At 61.0% G+C, this 22,500-nt stretch overlaps 2 non-coding genes across 2 annotated transcripts; both read right to left on the reverse strand.

The window, feature by feature from the left end:
* Positions 1-2,721: 2,721 nt before the first annotated feature.
* Positions 2,722-2,840, reverse strand: LOC131860524 (5S ribosomal RNA). The gene has a single exon (XR_009359619.1). It is a non-coding gene; the product is annotated as a 5S ribosomal RNA (ribosomal RNA).
* Positions 2,841-10,677: 7,837 nt separating this feature from the next.
* Positions 10,678-10,796, reverse strand: LOC131860536 (5S ribosomal RNA). The gene has a single exon (XR_009359630.1). It is a non-coding gene; the product is annotated as a 5S ribosomal RNA (ribosomal RNA).
* Positions 10,797-22,500: the final 11,704 nt, after the last annotated feature.

Consider the following 22,500-nt stretch of genomic DNA (forward strand, 5'->3'; position numbering starts at 1 on the left):
GGTGCGCACCTCGCTGCCCACCTTGGTGTGCTCTGAGGTGCGCACCCGGGAGCGCTACGAAGTGTGCTCCAAGGTGCGGCGTGCACGTTGTCGGAGCCCGGTTTGCCCCGGGTGCGCACCTCGCCTGCACCTTGGCCGGGGTGGGCACCTTGGCTGGGTTTGCCCAGGGTGCGCTCCGAAGCGGGGTTACTGGAGCGCCCCCTCTTTTTTTGTCAGAGCGTTTGGTGGGGTTTCTCGCATTGGCTCTTCCCAGGCCCGGTTGTTGGGTGCGCTCCCACCCTGGCGCGCGCGAAGTTGGAAGTTGGGTTAATTGCCCGGGCGCGCACCTTCGCCAGGGTGGGCACCTTGGTGCGCACACCTTGGCTGGGCTGCGCACCAGGGCGGGCTCAAGATGGCACCAGCATTCCCTTTTTCTCACTATCTTTCAAAACGGAAATTTTAAAATCTCGTTTTTTTTTTGCCTTTTATGGAAATTAGTGAAGGCATCGCATCAAAGGTGCGCACCTCGCTGCCCACCTTGGTGTGCTCCGAGGTGCCCACCACGGTGCGCAACGCCGGTGCGAACCCGGGAGCGCCCCGATGTGTGCTCCAAGGTGCGGCGTGCACGAAGTCGGACCCCGGTTTGCCCCGGGTGCGCACCTCGCGTGCACCTTGGTGCGCACACCTTGGCTGGGTTGCGCGGCCTGGTGGGCACCATGGTGCGCACCAAGGAGCGCTCCGAAGTGTGCTCCAAGGTGCGGCGTGCACGAAGTCGGAGCCCGGTTTGCCCCGGGTACGCACCTCGCGTGCACCTTCGCCGGGGTGGGCACCTCGGCTGGGTTGCGCGCCCTGGTGCGCACCAAGGAGCGCTCCGAAGTGTGCTCCAAGGTGCGGCGTGCACGAAGTCGGAGCCCGGTTTGCCCCGGGTGCGCACCTTCGCCGCGGTGCGCACCATGGCGTGCACGAAGTCGGAGCCCGGTTTGCCCCGGGTGCGCACCTCGCGTGCACCTTCGGCGGGGTTGCGCGCCCTGGTGGGCACCATGGTGCGCACCAAGGAGCGCTCCGAAGTGTGCTCCAAGGTGCGGCGTGCACGAAGTCGGAGCCCGGTTTGCCCCGGGTGCGCACCTCGCGTGCACCTTCGGCGGGGTTGCGCGCCCTGGTGGGCACCATGGTGCGCACCAAGGAGCGCTCCGAAGTGTGCTCCAAGGTGCGGCGTGCACGAAGTCGGAGCCCGGTTTGCCCCGGGTGCGTACCTCGCGTGCACCTTCGCCGCGGTGGGCACCATGGCGTGCACGAAGTCGGAGCCCGGTTTGCCCCGGGTGCGCACCTCGCGTGCACCTTCGCCGGGGTGGGCACCTCGGCTGGGTTGCGCGCCCTGGTGCGCACCAAGGAGCGCTCCGAAGTGTGCTCCAAGGTGCGGCGTGCACGAAGTCGGAGCCCGGTTTGCCCCGGGTGCGCACCTCGCGTGCACCTTCGCCAGGGTGGGCACCTCGGTGCGCACACCTTCTCAATGTTTTCTTGCCTTTTCTGGAAATTGGTGAAGGCAGCGCATCAAAGGTGTGCACCTCGGTGTGCTCCGAGGTGCGAACCCGAGAGCGCTCCGAGGTGCCCACGAAGTCGAAAGTCGGGTTAATTGCATTGTTTTCCCCGGGTGCGCTCCGAGGTGCGCAACATCGGCGCGCACCAAGGAGGGCTCCGAAGTGTGCTCCAAGGTGCGCACGATGGCGTGCACCTCTGGTGCGCACGATTCGGAGCTCGGTTTGACCGGGGTGCGCACACCTTGGCTGGGTTGCGCACCTTTTGTGCGCTCCAAGGTGCGCACGAAGTCGGAGCTCGGTTTGCCCCGGGTGCGCACCTTCGCCAGGGTGCGCACCTTGATGCGCACGCCTTGGCTGGGCTGCGCACCTTGGTGGGCGCCATGGTGCGCACCTTTCGTGCGCTCCAAGGTGCGCACGAAGTCGGAGCTCGGTTTGCCCCGGGTGCGCACCTTGGTGGGCGCCATGGTGCACTCCGAGGTGCCCAAGATTGGTGCGCACCAAGGAGCGCTCCGAAGTGCGCTCCAAGGTGCGCAGGTGCGCGCGAAGTCGAAAGTTGGGTTAATTGTCCGGTTTGCCTCGGGTGCGCACCTTGCGTGCACCTTCGCCAGGGTGGGCGCCTTGGTGCGCACACCTTGGCTGGGCTGCGCACCCGGGCGCGCACACCTTGGCACCCGCGTTTCCTTCATTTTAAATTTTTTTTTTTTACAATCTCTCAAGTGGGAAATTCTATAATCTCAACTTTTTTTGCCTTTTCAGGAAACTTTTGAATGGAGCGCATCATTGGTGCGCTCCGAAGTGTGCTCCAAAGCTCTCTCCAGCTGCGTGCACCTGCCCCGGCCGCGCACCCGGCCCCGCCCAGCTTCGCTCACCTGTCCCGGGCGTCTGGTGCGGAACCTTAGAGTAAGAAACATCACCGTGCACCTTGGCCAACGTGCGCGACTCGACCGAGCGCGCACTGGCCGAGGTGCACACCGATTTCACCTGGGTGCGCGCGCAGCACCTCGGGCGCACCGGGGTGCGCGCACAACGCCCGGGTTGCACCGTGGCCTGTGTGCTCGGGGCGCCTCGGGTGCGCGCTCGGTGTCGCCCCCGCGCGCGCGGTAGTGCGGGCAGCGCACCCCGGCCCGGCCCGGCCCCGACGAGAACGCAAACGGGCAAAAGGTTTATTCAAATAGCATTGCGACGCCCGGCGAAAAACTAAAAAAGGGTGCAACACCGGGACTTCCCGGGAGGTCACCCATCCCAGTACTACTCCGGCCCAAGCGCGCTTAACTGCGGAGTTCTGATGGGATCCGGTGCACTAACGCTGGTATGATCGCACCCGTTATGAGCTTGTCGCAGTGTGTACTTAGCAAACCGCGACCCACGTGCGAATCCACCCCGGCCACCCACCCCCGTCGAGGTGCACACCCTCCCTCGCGAAGTGCGCCCCGTTCGCCAAGTGTGAGCCCTGCCCGGGTGCGCGCACCTTGCTAGGGCGTCGGGTGTGCACCCGGCCCGGCCTACGTGCGTGCACCTGGAGGGGGCGTCGTGTGCGTGCAGTGTCCCGTCTGCAACGCGGTGCCCACACACCACCTCGGGCGCAACGACCTGCGCTCACATGTGGGCCGAGTGCACCTTGGTGCATGTTCGGGGCGCCTCGGGTGCACGCTCGATCTTGCCCCGGTGCACCAAGGCGCTCGGTTTGCCCCGGGTGCGCACTTGGTGCAAGGTGGGCACCCAAAATAGGGATCAAGCACCAAAACACAAGTTTCGGGATGCAAAATGGGACCCAAGGACCACAAATGCGTTCCAAGACCCATGATGGGTCCACGAGAACAAAAATGTGTTCCGAGACTTAATAAACAAATATTGGGTTTTAGGAGAAGAAACATGCTCTGATGCCCAAAACGAGAATCGACCCCGAAAAGGCCACAGGCCAAAAGTGGGATGCGAGACAAAAAAAAATGGGACCCGAGGACCAAAATTGGGTTCCCAGGTCGAAGACAGGGCAACCGGACAAGAAACGACCTCTAAGGCTCGAAATGAGTCCCGACGACTAAAACTTGACAAGAAGCACCCATCAGGCACCCAACTCGACACCCATGGGATGCCGACCCACCCGGGCTTCCACCTAGCACACCTTGGCACCCACCCACCCTCGCACCCAACCTCGCACCCAACTTAGCACCTTTGAACCCACATTGGCACTCACCCTGACCCTGGCACCTTGGAACCCACATTGGCACTCACCTTGACCCTGGCACCCACCTTTGCACTCACCTTGGGACCCACCCTGGCTCCCACCTCGGCACCCACCCAGACACCCACCTTGGTTCCTTGGCACCCACCTTGGATCCTTGGCACCCACCCCGACACCCACCTTGGCACGCAACTTGGCTACTTGCCACCCACCTTGGCTCCTTGACGCCCACCCCGACAACCACCCCGTGACCTACCCTGGCTAGGGTTGGTGCACACCCACCCTGGTGCCCACCTTGGCACCCACCCTATGACCCACCTTGGCACGCACCTTAGTACCCACCCCGTTACCCACCCTAGGACCCACCCCGTGACCCACCTTGGCCAGGGTGGGTGCCTTGGTGCGCACAACTTGCCTGGGCTGCACACCAGGGCGGGCTCAAGATGGCACCCGCGTTCCGTTTTTTTCACTATCTTTCAAAACGGAAATTTTAAAATCTCATTTTTTTCTTTTTTTTGCCTTTTCTGGAAATTAGTGAAGGCAGCGCATCAAAGGTGCGCAATGCTGGTGCGAACCCGGGAGCGCTCCGATGTGTGCTCCAAGGTGCGGCGTGCACGAAGTCCGAGCCCGGTTTGCCCCGGGTGCGCACCTCGCGTGCACCTTCGCCGGGGTGAGCACCTTGGCTGGGTTGCGCGCCCTGGTGCGTACCAAGGAGCGCTCTGAAGTGTGCTCCAAGGTGCGGCGTGCACGAAGTCGGAGCCCGGTTTGCCCCGGGTGTGCACCTCGGGTGCGCACCTCGCGTGCACCTTCGCTGCGGTGGGCACCTTGGCTGGGTTGCGCGCCTTGGTGGGCACCATGCAGTGCACGAAGTCGGAGCCCGGTTTGCCCCGGGCGCGCACCTCCGCCAGGGTGGGCACCTTGGTGCGCACAACTTGCCTGGGCTGCGCACCAGGAAGGGCTCAAGATGGCACCCGCGTTCCGTTTTTTTCACTATCTTTCAGAACGGAAATTTTAAAATATCATTTTTTTTTGCCTTTTCTGGAAATTAGTGAAGGCAGTGCATCAAAGGTGCGCAACGCTGGTGCGAACCTGGGAGCGCTCCGATGTGTGCTCCAAGGTGCGGCGTGCACGAAGTCGGAGCCCGGTTTGCCCCGGGTGCGCCCTGGTGGGCACCATGGTGCGCACCAAGGAGCGCTCCGAAGTGTGCTCCAAGGTGCGGCCTGCACGAAGTCGGAGCCCGGTTTGCCCCGGGTGTGCACCTCGGGTGGGCACCTTGGTGCGCATGCCTTGCCTGGGCTGCGCACCAGGGCGGGCTCAAGATGGCACCCGCGTTCCTTTTTTTTCACTATCTTTCAAAACGGAAATTTTAAAATCTCATTTTTTTTTGCCTTTTTCTGGAAATTAGTGAAGGCAGCGCATCAAAGGTGCGCACCTCGCTGCCCACCACGGTGCGCAACGCCGGTGGGCACCCGGGAGTGCTTCGAAGTGTGCTCCAAGGTGCTGCGTGCACGTTGTCGGAGCCCGGTTTGCCCCGGGTGCGCACCTCGCGTGCACCTTCGTCGGGGTGGGCACCTTGGCTGGGTTTGCCCCGGCTGCGCTCCGAAGCGGGGTTATTGGAGCGCCGCCTCTTTTTTTGTCGGAGCGTTTGGTGGGGTTTCTCGCATTGGCTCTTCCGAGGCCCGGTTGCCACCCTGGCGCGCACGAAGTCGGAAGTAGGGTTAATTGCCCGGGTGCGCACCTTTGCCAGGGTGGCACCTTACCTGGGCTGCGCACCAGGGCGGGCTCAAGATGGCACGCGCGTTCCGTTTTTTTCACTATCTTTCAAAACGGAAATTTTAAAATCTCCTTTTTTTTTTGCCTTTTCTGGAAATTAGTGAAGGCAGCGCATCAAAGGTGCGCACCTCGCTGCCCACCTTGGTGTGCTCTGAGGTGCGCACCCGGGAGCGCTACGAAGTGTGCTCCAAGGTGCGGCGTGCACGTTGTCGGAGCCCGGTTTGCCCCGGGTGCGCACCTCGCCTGCACCTTGGCCGGGGTGGGCACCTTGGCTGGGTTTGCCCAGGGTGCGCTCCGAAGCGGGGTTACTGGAGCGCCCCCTCTTTTTTTGTCAGAGAGTTTGGTGGGGTTTCTCGCATTGGCTCTTCCCAGGCCCGGTTGTTGGGTGCGCTCCCACCCTGGCGCGCGCGAAGTTGGAAGTTGGGTTAATTGCCCGGGCGCGCACCTTCGCCAGGGTGGGCACCTTGGTGCGCAAACCTTGGCTGGGCTGCGCACCAGGGCGGGCTCAAGATGGCACCAGCATTCCCTTTTTCTCACTATCTTTCAAAACGGAAATTTTAAAATCTCGTTTTTTTTTTGCCTTTTATGGAAATTAGTGAAGGCATCGCATCAAAGGTGCGCACCTCGCTGCCCACCTTGGTGTGCTCCGAGGTGCCCACCACGGTGCGCAACGCCGGTGCGAACCCGGGAGCGCCCCGATGTGTGCTCCAAGGTGCGGCGTGCACGAAGTCGGACCCCGGTTTGCCCCGGGTGCGCACCTCGCGTGCACCTTGGTGCGCACACCTTGGCTGGGTTGCGCGGCCTGGTGGGCACCATGGTGCGCACCAAGGAGCGCTCCGAAGTGTGCTCCAAGGTGCGGCGTGCACGAAGTCGGAGCCTGGTTTGCCCCGGGTGCGCACCTTCGCCGCGGTGGGCACCATGGCGTGCACGAAGTCGGAGCCCGGTTTGCCCCGGGTGCGCACCTCGCGTGCACCTTCGCCGGGGTGGGCACCTCGGCTGGGTTGCGCGCCCTGGTGCGCACCAAGGAGCGCTCTGAAGTGTGCTCCAAGGTGCGGCGTGCACGAAGTCGGAGCCCGGTTTGCCCCGGGTGTGCACCTCGGGTGCGCACCTCGCGTGCACCTTCGCTGCGGTGGGCACCTTGGCTGGGTTGCGCGCCTTGGTGGGCACCATGCAGTGCACGAAGTCGGAGCCCGGATTGCCCCGGGCGCGCACCTCCGCCAGGGTGGGCACCTTGGTGCGCACAACTTGCCTGGGCTGCGCACCAGGAAGGGCTCAAGATGGCACCCGCGTTCCGTTTTTTTCACTATCTTTCAGAACGGAAATTTTAAAATCTCGTTTTTTTTTGCCTTTTCTGGAAATTAGTGAAGGCAGCGCATCAAAGGTGCGCAACGCTGGTGCGAACCTGGGAGCGCTCCGATGTGTGCTCCAAGGTGCGGCGTGCACGAAGTCGGACCCCGGTTTGCCCCGGGTGCGCACCTCGCGTGCACCTTGGTGCGCACACCTTGGCTGGGTTGCGCGCCCTGGTGGGCACCATGGTGCGCACCAAGGAGCGCTCCGAAGTGTGCTCCAAGGTGCGGCGTGCACGAAGTCGGAGCCCGGTTTGCCCCGGGTGCGCACCTCGCGTGCACCTTCGCCGCGGTGGGCACCATGGCGTGCACGAAGTCGGAGCCCGGTTTGCCCCGGGTGCGCACCTCGCGTGCACCTTCGCCGGGGTGGGCACCTTGGTGTGCAGACCTTGGCTGGGTTGCGCGCCCTGGTGGGCACCATGGTGCGCACCAAGGAGCGCTCCGAAGTGTGCTCCAAGGTGCGGCCTGCACGAAGTCGGAGCCCGGTTTGCCCCGGGTGTGCACCTCGGGTGGGCACCTTGGTGCGCATGCCTTGCCTGGGCTGCGCACCAGGGCGGGCTCAAGATGGCACCCGCGTTCCTTTTTTTTCACTATCTTTCAAAACGGAAATTTTAAAATCTCATTTTTTTTTGCCTTTTTCTGGAAATTAGTGAAGGCAGCGCATCAAAGGTGCGCACCTCGCTGCCCACCACGGTGCGCAACGCCGGTGGGCACCCGGGAGTGCTTCGAAGTGTGCTCCAAGGTGCTGCGTGCACGTTGTCGGAGCCCGGTTTGCCCCGGGTGCGCACCTCGCGTGCACCTTCGTCGGGGTGGGCACCTTGGCTGGGTTTGCCCCGGCTGCGCTCCGAAGCGGGGTTATTGGAGCGCCGCCTCTTTTTTTGTCGGAGCGTTTGGTGGGGTTTCTCGCATTGGCTCTTCCGAGGCCCGGTTGCCACCCTGGCGCGCACGAAGTCGGAAGTAGGGTTAATTGCCCGGGTGCGCACCTTTGCCAGGGTGGGCACCTTACCTGGGCTGCGCACCAGGGCGGGCTCAAGATGGCACGCGCGTTCCGTTTTTTTCACTATCTTTCAAAACGGAAATTTTAAAATCTCCTTTTTTTTTTGCCTTTTCTGGAAATTAGTGAAGGCAGCGCATCAAAGGTGCGCACCTCGCTGCCCACCTTGGTGTGCTCTGAGGTGCGCACCCGGGAGCGCTACGAAGTGTGCTCCAAGGTGCGGCGTGCACGTTGTCGGAGCCCGGTTTGCCCCGGGTGCGCACCTCGCCTGCACCTTGGCCGGGGTGGGCACCTTGGCTGGGTTTGCCCAGGGTGCGCTCCGAAGCGGGGTTACTGGAGCGCCCCCTCTTTTTTTGTCAGAGCGTTTGGTGGGGTTTCTCGCATTGGCTCTTCCCAGGCCCGGTTGTTGGGTGCGCTCCCACCCTGGCGCGCGCGAAGTTGGAAGTTGGGTTAATTGCCCGGGCGCGCACCTTCGCCAGGGTGGGCACCTTGGTGCGCACACCTTGGCTGGGCTGCGCACCAGGGCGGGCTCAAGATGGCACCAGCATTCCCTTTTTCTCACTATCTTTCAAAACGGAAATTTTAAAATCTCGTTTTTTTTTTGCCTTTTATGGAAATTAGTGAAGGCATCGCATCAAAGGTGCGCACCTCGCTGCCCACCTTGGTGTGCTCCGAGGTGCCCACCACGGTGCGCAACGCCGGTGCGAACCCGGGAGCGCCCCGATGTGTGCTCCAAGGTGCGGCGTGCACGAAGTCGGACCCCGGTTTGCCCCGGGTGCGCACCTCGCGTGCACCTTGGTGCGCACACCTTGGCTGGGTTGCGCGGCCTGGTGGGCACCATGGTGCGCACCAAGGAGCGCTCCGAAGTGTGCTCCAAGGTGCGGCGTGCACGAAGTCGGAGCCCGGTTTGCCCCGGGTACGCACCTCGCGTGCACCTTCGCCGGGGTGGGCACCTCGGCTGGGTTGCGCGCCCTGGTGCGCACCAAGGAGCGCTCCGAAGTGTGCTCCAAGGTGCGGCGTGCACGAAGTCGGAGCCCGGTTTGCCCCGGGTGCGCACCTTCGCCGCGGTGCGCACCATGGCGTGCACGAAGTCGGAGCCCGGTTTGCCCCGGGTGCGCACCTCGCGTGCACCTTCGGCGGGGTTGCGCGCCCTGGTGGGCACCATGGTGCGCACCAAGGAGCGCTCCGAAGTGTGCTCCAAGGTGCGGCGTGCACGAAGTCGGAGCCCGGTTTGCCCCGGGTGCGCACCTCGCGTGCACCTTCGGCGGGGTTGCGCGCCCTGGTGGGCACCATGGTGCGCACCAAGGAGCGCTCCGAAGTGTGCTCCAAGGTGCGGCGTGCACGAAGTCGGAGCCCGGTTTGCCCCGGGTGCGTACCTCGCGTGCACCTTCGCCGCGGTGGGCACCATGGCGTGCACGAAGTCGGAGCCCGGTTTGCCCCGGGTGCGCACCTCGCGTGCACCTTCGCCGGGGTGGGCACCTCGGCTGGGTTGCGCGCCCTGGTGCGCACCAAGGAGCGCTCCGAAGTGTGCTCCAAGGTGCGGCGTGCACGAAGTCGGAGCCCGGTTTGCCCCGGGTGCGCACCTCGCGTGCACCTTCGCCAGGGTGGGCACCTCGGTGCGCACACCTTCTCAATGTTTTCTTGCCTTTTCTGGAAATTGGTGAAGGCAGCGCATCAAAGGTGTGCACCTCGGTGTGCTCCGAGGTGCGAACCCGAGAGCGCTCCGAGGTGCCCACGAAGTCGAAAGTCGGGTTAATTGCATTGTTTTCCCCGGGTGCGCTCCGAGGTGCGCAACATCGGCGCGCACCAAGGAGGGCTCCGAAGTGTGCTCCAAGGTGCGCACGATGGCGTGCACCTCTGGTGCGCACGATTCGGAGCTCGGTTTGACCGGGGTGCGCACACCTTGGCTGGGTTGCGCACCTTTTGTGCGCTCCAAGGTGCGCACGAAGTCGGAGCTCGGTTTGCCCCGGGTGCGCACCTTCGCCAGGGTGCGCACCTTGATGCGCACGCCTTGGCTGGGCTGCGCACCTTGGTGGGCGCCATGGTGCGCACCTTTCGTGCGCTCCAAGGTGCGCACGAAGTCGGAGCTCGGTTTGCCCCGGGTGCGCACCTTGGTGGGCGCCATGGTGCACTCCGAGGTGCCCAAGATTGGTGCGCACCAAGGAGCGCTCCGAAGTGCGCTCCAAGGTGCGCAGGTGCGCGCGAAGTCGAAAGTTGGGTTAATTGTCCGGTTTGCCTCGGGTGCGCACCTTGCGTGCACCTTCGCCAGGGTGGGCGCCTTGGTGCGCACACCTTGGCTGGGCTGCGCACCCGGGCGCGCACACCTTGGCACCCGCGTTTCCTTCATTTTAAATTTTTTTTTTTTACAATCTCTCAAGTGGGAAATTCTATAATCTCAACTTTTTTTGCCTTTTCAGGAAACTTTTGAATGGAGCGCATCATTGGTGCGCTCCGAAGTGTGCTCCAAAGCTCTCTCCAGCTGCGTGCACCTGCCCCGGCCGCGCACCCGGCCCCGCCCAGCTTCGCTCACCTGTCCCGGGCGTCTGGTGCGGAACCTTAGAGTAAGAAACATCACCGTGCACCTTGGCCAACGTGCGCGACTCGACCGAGCGCGCACTGGCCGAGGTGCACACCGATTTCACCTGGGTGCGCGCGCAGCACCTCGGGCGCACCGGGGTGCGCGCACAACGCCCGGGTTGCACCGTGGCCTGTGTGCTCGGGGCGCCTCGGGTGCGCGCTCGGTGTCGCCCCCGCGCGCGCGGTAGTGCGGGCAGCGCACCCCGGCCCGGCCCGGCCCCGACGAGAACGCAAACGGGCAAAAGGTTTATTCAAATAGCATTGCGACGCCCGGCGAAAAACTAAAAAAGGGTGCAACACCGGGACTTCCCGGGAGGTCACCCATCCCAGTACTACTCCGGCCCAAGCGCGCTTAACTGCGGAGTTCTGATGGGATCCGGTGCACTAACGCTGGTATGATCGCACCCGTTATGAGCTTGTCGCAGTGTGTACTTAGCAAACCGCGACCCACGTGCGAATCCACCCCGGCCACCCACCCCCGTCGAGGTGCACACCCTCCCTCGCGAAGTGCGCCCCGTTCGCCAAGTGTGAGCCCTGCCCGGGTGCGCGCACCTTGCTAGGGCGTCGGGTGTGCACCCGGCCCGGCCTACGTGCGTGCACCTGGAGGGGGCGTCGTGTGCGTGCAGTGTCCCGTCTGCAACGCGGTGCCCACACACCACCTCGGGCGCAACGACCTGCGCTCACATGTGGGCCGAGTGCACCTTGGTGCATGTTCGAGGCGCCTCGGGTGCACGCTCGATCTTGCCCCGGTGCACCAAGGCGCTCGGTTTGCCCCGGGTGCGCACTTGGTGCAAGGTGGGCACCCAAAATAGGGATCAAGCACCAAAACACAAGTTTCGGGATGCAAAATGGGACCCAAGGACCACAAATGCGTTCCAAGACCCATGATGGGTCCACGAGAACAAAAATGTGTTCCGAGACTTAATAAACAAATATTGGGTTTTAGGAGAAGAAACATGCTCTGATGCCCAAAACGAGAATCGACCCCGAAAAGGCCACAGGCCAAAAGTGGGATGCGAGACAAAAAAAAATGGGACCCGAGGACCAAAATTGGGTTCCCAGGTCGAAGACAGGGCAACCGGACAAGAAACGACCTCTAAGGCTCGAAATGAGTCCCGACGACTAAAACTTGACAAGAAGCACCCATCAGGCACCCAACTCGACACCCATGGGATGCCGACCCACCCGGGCTTCCACCTAGCACACCTTGGCACCCACCCACCCTCGCACCCAACCTCGCACCCAACTTAGCACCTTTGAACCCACATTGGCACTCACCCTGACCCTGGCACCTTGGAACCCACATTGGCACTCACCTTGACCCTGGCACCCACCTTTGCACTCACCTTGGGACCCACCCTGGCTCCCACCTCGGCACCCACCCAGACACCCACCTTGGTTCCTTGGCACCCACCTTGGATCCTTGGCACCCACCCCGACACCCACCTTGGCACGCAACTTGGCTACTTGCCACCCACCTTGGCTCCTTGACGCCCACCCCGACAACCACCCCGTGACCTACCCTGGCTAGGGTTGGTGCACACCCACCCTGGTGCCCACCTTGGCACCCACCCTATGACCCACCTTGGCACGCACCTTAGTACCCACCCCGTTACCCACCCTAGGACCCACCCCGTGACCCACCTTGGCCAGGGTGGGTGCACCCACCCTGGTGCCCACCTTGGCACCCACCCATCCTAGCACCCAGCCTGTGACCGGGCTTGGAACCCAACCTTGCACCCGCACCCGTCTTGGCCAGTGTGGGTGCGCACCCATCCTGGCACCCACGTTGTGACACACCCTTTAACCCACGCACCCTAGCACCCACGTTGGCACCCACCTTGGAACCCAACCTAGCAACTTGGCACCCACCCCATGACCCACCTTGGCATCCACCATAGCAGTCGCCGACTTGGCACCCACCTCGGCACCCACCTTGACACTTGTGGACCCACCTTGCCACTCACCCTAGCATCGACCCATCCTAGCACCCACCCTGGCACCTTTGCACCCTAGCACTCACCCATCCTAGCACCTAACCTGTGACCCACCTTGACACTCACCCTCGCACCCACCTTGGAACCCAACCTAGCACCCACCCACCCTGACACCAACCCTAGCACCTACCCACCCTTGCACCCACCCTGTGACCCATCTTGGCACCCACCCATCCTACCACTCAACCTATCACCCACCTTCTCACCCACCTTGGCATCCACCTTAGCACCCACCCACACTGGCACCTTGGCACCCACCTCGGGCAAGGTGGGTGCACACCCACCCTGGCACCCAATTTAGAACCCACCGAGCATGTTACCCACCTTGGCACCCACATTGCAGCCCACCCTAGTACCCACCCTATGACCCACATTGGCATCCACACCCTAGCACCCAGGCACCTCGACACCCGCCTTGACACCCACCCTAGCACTGAACCTGTGACCCACCTTGGAACTCACCCTAGAACCCACCCACCCTGTGAACCACCTTGGCATCCACCTTAGCACCCACCCACCTTGGCACCCACTCTAGCACTCACCCATCCTAACACCCAACTTGTTACCCACCTTGGCACCCGCCCTCGCGTCCACCTTGAAACCCACCCTAGCACCCACCCACGCAGGAGCCCACCTTGGCACCCAACCTAACACCCACGCATCCTGGCACCCAACTTGTGACCCACCTTGGAACCCACCCTAGTACCCACCTTTGAACCCACTATATCACCAACCCACCTTGGCACCCACCCTATGACCCTCTTTGGAATCCACCCTAGCACGCACCCACCCTGGCACCCACCATGGAGCGCACCCTAGCACCCACCCACCTCGGCACGCACCTCAACACCCACCTTGGTGTGCGCACTGCGCCAACCTCTCAAAGACCCTATGTGGTGCGCTCCAAAGTGTACACCTTTGGTGCGCTCCAAGGTGCGCACCTTTGGTGCACACCGAGGTGCACACCAAAGTGTGCACCGAGGTGAGCACCAAAGTGCACTCCAGGGTGCACACCAAGGCGTGCACCTTTGGTGCGGTCAATGCAAACGAATTCGGAAGTTGGGGTCGATGTCCTAATCGCTGCTGCAGACTACACGTATGAGAATCGGACAAATAGCTTTATATAGGGGAGGTGTTGCGTTTGATGGGTCGACTCCCCTGGTTGTGTGCACTGCACCAACTTCAAAGACCCTGTCTTGTTTAAGAAGTCAAAAGTTGGGGTGGATGTCCTAATCATTGCTGCAGTCTACGCATGTATGAGAATCAGACAAATAGCTTATATAGGGGAGGTGTTGCATTCGGTGGGTTGACTCCCCTGGTTGTGCGCACTGCGCCAACCTCAAAGACCCCGCATAGCAGAAGAAGTCGGAAGTCGGATTTTGGTGAGCACCAAGGCGTGCACCTTTGGTGCGGTCAACGCAGACGAATTCAGAAGTTGGGGTGGATGTCCTAATCGTTGTTGCAGGCTACACATGTATGAGAATCAGACAAATAGCTTATATAGGGGAGGTGTTGGGTTTGATGGGTCAACTCCCTTGGTTGTGCGCATTACGCCAACCTCAAAGACCTTGTTTTCGTTAAGAAGTCAAAAGTTGGGGTCAATGTCCTAATGGCTCCTGCAGGCTACACATGTATGAGAATCGGACAAATAGCTTATATAGGGGAGGTGTTGGGTTTGATGGGTCGACTCCCCTGGTTGTGCGCATTACGTCAACCTCAAAGACCTTGTTTTCGTTAAGAAGTCAAAAGTTGGGGTCGATGTCCTAATTGCTCCTGTAGACTACACATGTATGAGAATCAGACAAATAGCTTATATAGGGGAGGTGTTGGGTTTGATGGGTTGACTCCCCTAGTTGTTCGCATTACACCAACCTCAAAGACCTTGTTTTCGTTTAGAAGCCGAAAGTTGGGGTCGATGTCCTAATTGCTCCTGCAGGCTACGCATGTATGAGAATCAGACAAATAGCTTATATAGGGGAGGTGTTGGGTTTGATGGGTCGACTCCCCTGGTTGTGCGCATTGCGCCAACCTCAAAGACCCTGCATTGCGGATGAAGTCGAAAGTCAGAGTTTGGTGTGCTACAAGGTGTGGTCGAAGGTGCTCACCTAGGTGTGCACCTTTGGAGCGCAGGAAAAGTGCCCTCCAAAAGTGCGCACCTTTGGAGTGCACAAAAGTGCCCTCCAAAAGTGCGCACCTTTGGAGCGCACAAAAGTGCCCTCCAAAAAGTGCCCTCCAAAAGTGCGCACCTTTGGAGTGCAGAAAAGTGCCCTCCAAAAAGTGCCCTCCAAAAGTGCGCACCTTTGGAGCGCAGAAAAGTGCCCTCCAAAAAGTGCCCTCCAAAAGTGCGCACCTTTGGAGCGCAGAAAAGTGCCCTCCAAAAGTGCGCACCTTTGGAGCGCAGAAAAGTGCCCTCCAAAAAGTGCCCTCCAAAAGTGCGCACCTTTGGAGCGCAGAAAAGTGCCCTCCAAAAAGTGCCCTCCAAAAGTGCGCACCTTTGGAGCGCAGAAAAGTGCCCTCCAAAAAGTGCCCTCCAAAAGTGCGCACCTTTGGAGCGCAGAAAAGTGCCCTCCAAAAAGTGCCCTCCAAAAGTGCGCACCTTTGGAGCGCAGAAAAGTGCCCTCCAAAAGTGCGCACCTTTGGAGCGCAGAAAAGTGCCCTCCAAAAAGTGCCCTCCAAAAGTGCGCACCTTTGGAGCGCAGAAAAGTGCCCTCCAAAAGTGCGCACCTTTGGAGCGCACAAAAGTGCCCTCCAAAAGTGCGCACTTTTGGTGCGCACCAAGGCGCTGGTTCGGTCGTTGCAGGCGAGTTCGGAAGTTGGGGTCGATGTCCTGAGCGGAGGTGCAAACTACACAGGTGTCGGAATCGGACAAATAGCTTATATAGGGGAGGTGTATGCTTCGATGGGTCGACTCCCCAGGTTGAGCGCACCGCGCCAACCTCAAAGACCCTACGGTATGGATGAAGTCGGAAGTTGGGTCCGATGACCGATTCGATTAGTAGGTATGCTCATGAGGTCGGAATTTGGGTCCGATGACCTGCCATGTGCAGGAAGGCGAATGTTGGCACTGTGCGTTGCAAGGTGCACACCAAGGCGCTGGTGCGGTCTTTTTAGTCGAGTTCGGAAGTTGGGGTCGATGTCCTGATCGGAGGTGCAAGCTACACAGGTGTGGGAATCGGACAAATAGCTTATATAGGGGAGGTGTATGCTTCGTTGGGTCGACTCCCCGGGTTGAGCGCACCGCGCCAACCTCAAAGACCCTACGGTATGGATGAAGTCGGAAGTTGGGTCCGATGACCGATTCGATATGTAGGCATACTCGCGAGGTCGGAATTTGGGTCCGATGACCTGCCACGTGCAGGAAGGCGAATGTTGGCACTGTGCGTTGCAAGGTGCGCACCAAGGCGCTGGTTCGGTCGTTGGAGGCGAGTTCGGAAGTTGGGGTCGATGTCTTGATCGGAGGTGCAAACTACACAGGTGTGGGAATCGGACAAATAGCTTATATAGGGGAGGTGTATGCTTCGTTGGGTCGACTCCCCGGGTTGAGCGCACCGCGCCAACCTCAAAGACCCTACGGTATGGATGAAGTCGGAAGTTGGGTCCGATGACCGATTCGATATGTAGGCATACTCGCGAGGTCGGAATTTGGGTCCGATGACCTGCCATGTGCAGGAAGGCGAATGTTGGGACTGTGCGTCGCAAGGTGCGCACCAAGGCGCTGGTGCCGTCGTTGCAGTCGAGTTCGGAAGTTGGGGTCGATGTCCTGGTCAGAGGTGCAAACTACACAGGTGTGGGAATCGGACAAATAGCTTATATAGGGGAGGTGTATGCTTCGATGGGTCGACTCCCTGGGTTGAGCGCACCGCGCCAACCTCTAAGACCCTACAGTATGGATGAAGTCGGAAGTTGGGTCCGATGACCGATTCGATACGTAGGCATATTGGCGAGGTCTGAATTTGTGTCCGATGACCTGCCATGCGCAGGAAGGCGGAATTTGGGTCCGATGACCGAGTTGATGGCGTGCCATGCGCAGAAAGGCGGAATTTGGGTCCGATGACCGAGTTGATGTTGATGGCCCGCCATGCACAGGAAGGCGGAATTTGGGTCCGATGACCGATTTGAAGGCGTGCCATACGCAAAAAGGCGGAGTTTGGGTCCGATGACCGAGTTGATATTGATGGCCCGCCATGCGCAGGAAGGCGGAATTTGGGTCCGATGACCTGACATACGCATGGAGTCCGACTCGGGGGCCGATGTTCGATTCGATGACTTGCATTGTGGGTAAAGTCGGAAGTTGTGGTCTTTGACCCGATTCGATGACCAGACTTCGGCTGCTTGAGAATCGGACAAATAACTTATATAGGGGAGGTAGTGTTCTCGAGCATCCTCCCCCCGTGCCCGTTTATGTCGATTGATGCTGGTGCTCGACTGGTTGGAGCGCTCGGATGCAAAAATCTTGCACCAGGATTTATCGATTGTGATGGACACGGCAAGTCTCCTGATTGCTATGCAGGAGCTCATCGTGAATCTCTATGCGGCCTTGGTATGGACTCGACCTGCGGAATGGTTCGGCAATGGTAGTCGCTCCAACACGTCCTTGCAATGGCCACAGAGGTGATTCGACTAGAGCTCCAGTCTAGCTTTTGGGTTGCTTGGCGGACTGGTATAGCCGCGATCGAGTTCCGGCCATGAACGTTTTAGATAGCTCTTGGGCTTTCTGGGACGGAAGTCGGAAGTTTGGGCTGTTGTCCGATTTGATGACCATTCTTTGGATGTGTGAGAATCGGACAAATAACTTATATAGGGGACTGTGTTGTCTCACGCAGCCCCCTCCGTGCCCCTCTATCTCGACCGATGTTGGTGCTTGAAAGGGTTGGGATCGCTCGGATTTATAAACGTGCACCACCATTTGTCGAGTGTGAGGGACGCGGCAGGTCTCCTAAATGCTATGTGGGCGCTCTCTGAGAATCTCTATCCGGCCTCGACACAGACTAGTCTTGCTGAATGGTTTGGCACTGGTAGTCGATCCAACACGTCGTTGTTGTGGCCGCCTAGGCGATTCGATTCGAGCCCCCGTCTAGCTTTTGGGTTGCTTGGCGGATTTTGCCCTATCCGCAAGTGAGCTCGGTCCCTAAACGTTCGAGAAACCCGATTGCTATGCGCCGACACTCTTTCTTGCGAGCCTCCATCTAGCTTTTGGGTCTCTACGGAACGGAAGTCGGAATCTGGGACCGTTGTTTGATTCGACGAGGCAGACTACGGTTGTGCGAGAATCGGACAAATAACTTATATAGGGGAGGTGTTGACTGGAGCATTCTCCCCCGTGCCCCTCTAACTCGACCAATGCTGGCGCTCGAACGGTGGTAGCGCTCGGATTTTCATTGAGCGCCAGCATTGGTCGATTTAGAGGGGCATGCGAGATTCCCGAATGCTATGCGAGGGCTCTAACGGAAATGTCTATTGGTTTCGGTATGGATGCAATTGCGAGTGGTTCGGCAAAGGTAGTCGTTCCGATGCGTCCATGTCGTGGCCAAATCGATAATTCGATTTGAGCCCTCGTATAGCATTTGGGTCTCTCGATGTGATTCCGCATTCCAGTCCCTTTGGGCACTGCTTGAGCCGCATCCCAGGGGGTTCCCTTCCCAATAATCTGCCTCGCAACCCGATTGCTATGCGGTGAGGCTCCTCGGCCGCCTCGGAACTATCTGTGTATCAGACGCATCGCGGGATAAGGGGTTGGCAACGGTAGTCGCCCCAAGCGCGTCCGATGCTTGGACCATTCCGAGGCGGCCCTGAAGCCTCTTCCGTCTAGCCGTTGGGTCCTTCTCGCCGCATCCCTCGCCTCGCACCCCGATTGCTATGCGGTGAGGCTCCTCGGCCGCCTCGGAACTATCTGTGTATCGGACGCGTCGCGGGATAAGGGGTTGTCACTGGTAGTCGCCCCAAGCGCGTCCGATGCTTGGACCATTCCGAGGCGGCCCTGAAGCCTCTTCCGTCTAGCCGTTGGGTCCTTCTCGCCGCATCCCTCGCCTCGCACCCCGATTGCTATGCGGTGAGGCTCCTCGGCCGCCTCGGAACTATCTGTGTATCGGACGCGTCGCGGGATAAGGGGTTGTCATTGGTAGTCGCCCCAAGCGCGTCCGATGCTTGGACCATTCCGAGGCGGCCCTGAAGCCTCTTCCGTCTAGCCGTTGGGTCCTTCTCGCCGCATCCCTCGCCTCGCACCCCGATTGCTATGCGGTGAGGCTCCTCGGCCGCCTCGGAACTATCTGTGTATCGGACGCGTCGCGGGATAAGGGGTTGTCACTGGTAGTCGCCCCAAGCGCGTCCGATGCTTGGACCATTCCGAGGCGGCCCTGAAGCCTCTTCCATCTAGCCGTTGGGTCCTTCTCGCCGCATCCCTCGCCTCGCACCCCGATTGCTATGCGGTGAGGCTCCTCGGCCGCCTCGGAACTATCTGTGTATCGGACGCGTCGCGGGATAAGGGGTTGTCACTGGTAGTCGCCCCAAGCGCGTTCGATGCTTGGACCATTCCGAGGCGGCCCTGAAGCCTCTTCTGTCTAGCCGTTGGGTCCTTCTTGCCGCATCCCTCGCCTCGCACCCCGATTGCTATGCGGTGAGGCTCCTCGGCCGCCTTGGAACTATCTGTGTATCGGACGCGTCGCGGGATAAGGGGTTGTCACTGGTAGTCGCCCCAAGCGCGTCCGATGCTTGGACCATTCCGAGGCGGACCCGAAGCCTCTTCCGTCTAGCCGTTGGGTCCTTCTCGCCGCATCCTTCGCCTCGCACCCCGATTGCTATGCGGTGAGGCTCCTCGGCCGCCTCGGAACTATCTGTGTATCGGACGCGTCGCGGGATAAGGGGTTGTCACTGGTAGTCGCCCCAAGCGCGTCCGATGCTTGGACCATTCCGAGGCGGCCCCGAAGCCTCTTCCGTCTAGCCGTTGGGTCCTTCTCGCCGCATCCCTCGCCTCGCACCCCGATTGCTATGCGGTGAGGCTCCTCGGCCGCCTTGGAACTATCTGTGTATCGGACGCGTCGCGGGATAAGGGGTTGTCACTGGTAGTCGCCCCAAGCGCGTCCGATGCTTGGACCATTCCGAGGCGGACCCGAAGCCTCTTCCGTCTAGCCGTTGGGTCCTTCTCGCCGCATCCCTCGCCTCGCACCCCGATTGCTATGCGGTGAGGCTCCTCGGCCGCCTTGGAACTATCTGTGTATCGGACGCGTCGCGGGATAAGGGGTTGTCACTGGTAGTCGCCCCAAGCGCGTCCGATGCTTGGACCATTCCGAGGCGGACCCGAAGCCTCTTCCGTCTAGCCGTTGGGTCCTTCTCGCCGCATCCCTCGCCTCGCACCCCGATTGCTATGCGGTGAGGCTCCTCGGCCGCCTTGGAACTATCTGTGTATCGGACGCGTCGCGGGATAAGGGGTTGTCACTGGTAGTCGCCCCAAGCGCGTCCGATGCTTGGACCATTCCGAGGCGGACCCGAAGCCTCTTCCGTCTAGCCGTTGGGTCCTTCTCGCCGCATCCCTCGCCTCGCACCCCGATTGCTATGCGGTGAGGCTCCTCGGCCGCCTTGGAACTATCTGTGTATCGGACGCGTCGCGGGATAAGGGGTTGTCACTGGTAGTCGCCCCAAGCGCGTCCGATGCTTGGACCATTCCGAGGCGGCCCCGAAGCCTCTTCCGTCTAGCCGTTGGGTCCTTCTCGCCGCATCCCTCGCCTCGCACCCCGATTGCTATGTGGTGAGGCTCCTCGGCCGCCTTGGAACTATCTGTGTATCGGACGCGTCGCGGGATAAGGGGTTGTCACTGGTAGTCGCCCCAAGCGCGTCCGATGCTTGGACCATTCCGAGGCGGCCCCGAAGCCTCTTCCGTGTAGCCGTTGGGTCCTTCTCGCCGCATCCCTCGCCTCGCACCCCGATTGCTATGCGGTGAGGCTCCTCGGCCGCCTTGGAACTATCTGTGTATCGGACACGTCGCGGGATAAGGGGTTGTCATTGGTAGTCGCCCCAAGCGCGTCCGATGCTTGGACCATTCCGAGGCGGACCTGAAGCCTCTTCCCTCTAGCCGTTGGGGCTTTCTCGCCGCATCCCTCGCCTCGCACCCTGATTGCTATGCTGTGAGGCTCCTCGGCCGCCTTGGAACTATCTGTGTATCGGACGCATCGCGGGATAAGGGGTTGGCAGTGGTAGTCGCCCCAAGCGCATCCGATGCTTGGACCATTCCGAGGCGGCCCTGCAGCCTCTTCCGTCTAGCCGTTGGGGCCATCTCGCCGCATCCCCCACCTCGCACCACGATTGCTATGCGGTGAGGCTCCTTGGCCGCCTCGGAACTATCTGTGTATCGGACGCATCGCGGGATAAGGGGTTGTCACTGGTAGTCGCCCCAAGCGCGTCCGATGCTTGGACTATTCCGAGGCGGCCCTGCAGCCTCTTCCGTCTAGCCGTTGGGGCCATCTCGCCGCATCCCCCACCTCCTCGGCCGCCTCGGAACTATCTGTGTATCGGACGCATCGCGGGATAAGGGGTTGGCAGTGGTAGTCGCCCCAAGCGCGTCTGATGCTTGGACTATTCCGAGGCAGCCCTGCAGCCTCTTCCGTCTAGCCTTTGGGGCCATCTCGCCGCATCCCTCGCCTCGCACCCCGATTGCTATGCGGTGAGGCTCCTCGGCCGCCTGGGAACTATCTTCGTATCGGACGCATCGCGGGATAAGGGGTTGTCACTGGTAGTCGCCCCAAGCGCGTCCGATGCTTGGACTATTTCGAGGCGGCCCTGTGGCCTCTTCCGTCTAGCCGTTGGGGCCATCTCGCCGCATCCCCCACCTCGCACCCCGATTGCTATGCGGTGAGGCTCTTCGGCCGCCTTGGAACTATCTTCGTATCGGACGCATCGCGGGATAAGGGGTTGTCACTGGTAGTCGCCCCAAGCGCGTCCGATGCTTGGACTATTCCGAGGCGGCCCTGCAACCTCTTCCGTCTAGCCGTTGGGGCCATCTCGCCGCATCCCCCACCTCGCACCCCGATTGCTATGCGGTGAGGCTCCTCGGCCGCCTTGGAACTATCTTCGTATCGGACGCATCGCGGGATAAGGGGTTGTCACTGGTAGTCGCCCCAAGCGCGTCCGATGCTTGGACTATTCCGACGCGGCCCTGTGGCCTCTTCCGTCTAGCCGTTGGGGCCATCTCGCCGCATCCCCCACCTCGCACCCCGATTGCTATGCGGTGAGGCTCCTCGGCCGCCTTGGAACCATCTTCGTATCGGACGCATCGCGGGATAGGGGGCTGTCACTGGTAGTCGCCCCAAGCGTGTCCGATGCTTGGACCATTCCTAGGCGGCCCTGAAGCCTCTTCCGTCTAGCCGTTGGGGCCTTCCCGCCCCATCCCTCGCCTCGCACCCCCGATTGCTATGCGGTGAGGCTCCTCGGCCGCCTTGGAACCATCTGTGTATCGGACGCATCGCGGGATAAGGGGTTGGCACTGGCAGTCGCCCCAAGCGCGTCCGATGCTTGGACCATTCCGAGGTGGCCCTGAAGCCTCTTCCGTCTAGCCGTTGGGGCCTTCCCGCCCCATCCCTCGCCTCGCACCCCGATTGATATGCGGTGAGGCTCCTCGGCCGCCTTGGAACTATCTGTGTATCGGACGCATCGCGGGATAAGGGGTTGGCACTGGTAGTCGTCCCAATCGCATCCGATGCTTGGACCATTCCGAGGCGGCCCTGCAGCCTCTTCCGTTTAGCCGTCGGGGCCTTCCCGCCGCATCCCTCGCCTCGCATCCCGATTCCTATGCGGTGAGTCTTCTCGGCCGCCGCGGAACTATACCTGTTATTGCTACTGCATCCTTCGGCTGGTAACCTCCTCTGCCGCCTTGGAATGTTCTCTTTGTCGGACGCGTCGCGGGATAAGGGGTTGGCACTGGTAGTCGCCCCAAGCGCGCCCGATGCATAGACCGCTCCGAGTCGACCTTGCTTTCAGCCTCTCACATGCATAGACCTCTCTGAGTCGACCCTGCAGCCTCTCACGTTTAGCCTTTGGAATCTCGCCTCACAACATGATTGCTATCCTTGATGCATCCCTTGCCTCGAGCCCTGATTGCTTTCTTGGCTGCATCCCTCCTCTCCTC

The sequence above is a fragment of the Cryptomeria japonica genome, unplaced genomic scaffold (assembly GCF_030272615.1).
Source record: "Cryptomeria japonica unplaced genomic scaffold, Sugi_1.0 HiC_scaffold_15, whole genome shotgun sequence".
Classification (NCBI taxonomy): domain Eukaryota; kingdom Viridiplantae; phylum Streptophyta; class Pinopsida; order Cupressales; family Cupressaceae; genus Cryptomeria; species Cryptomeria japonica.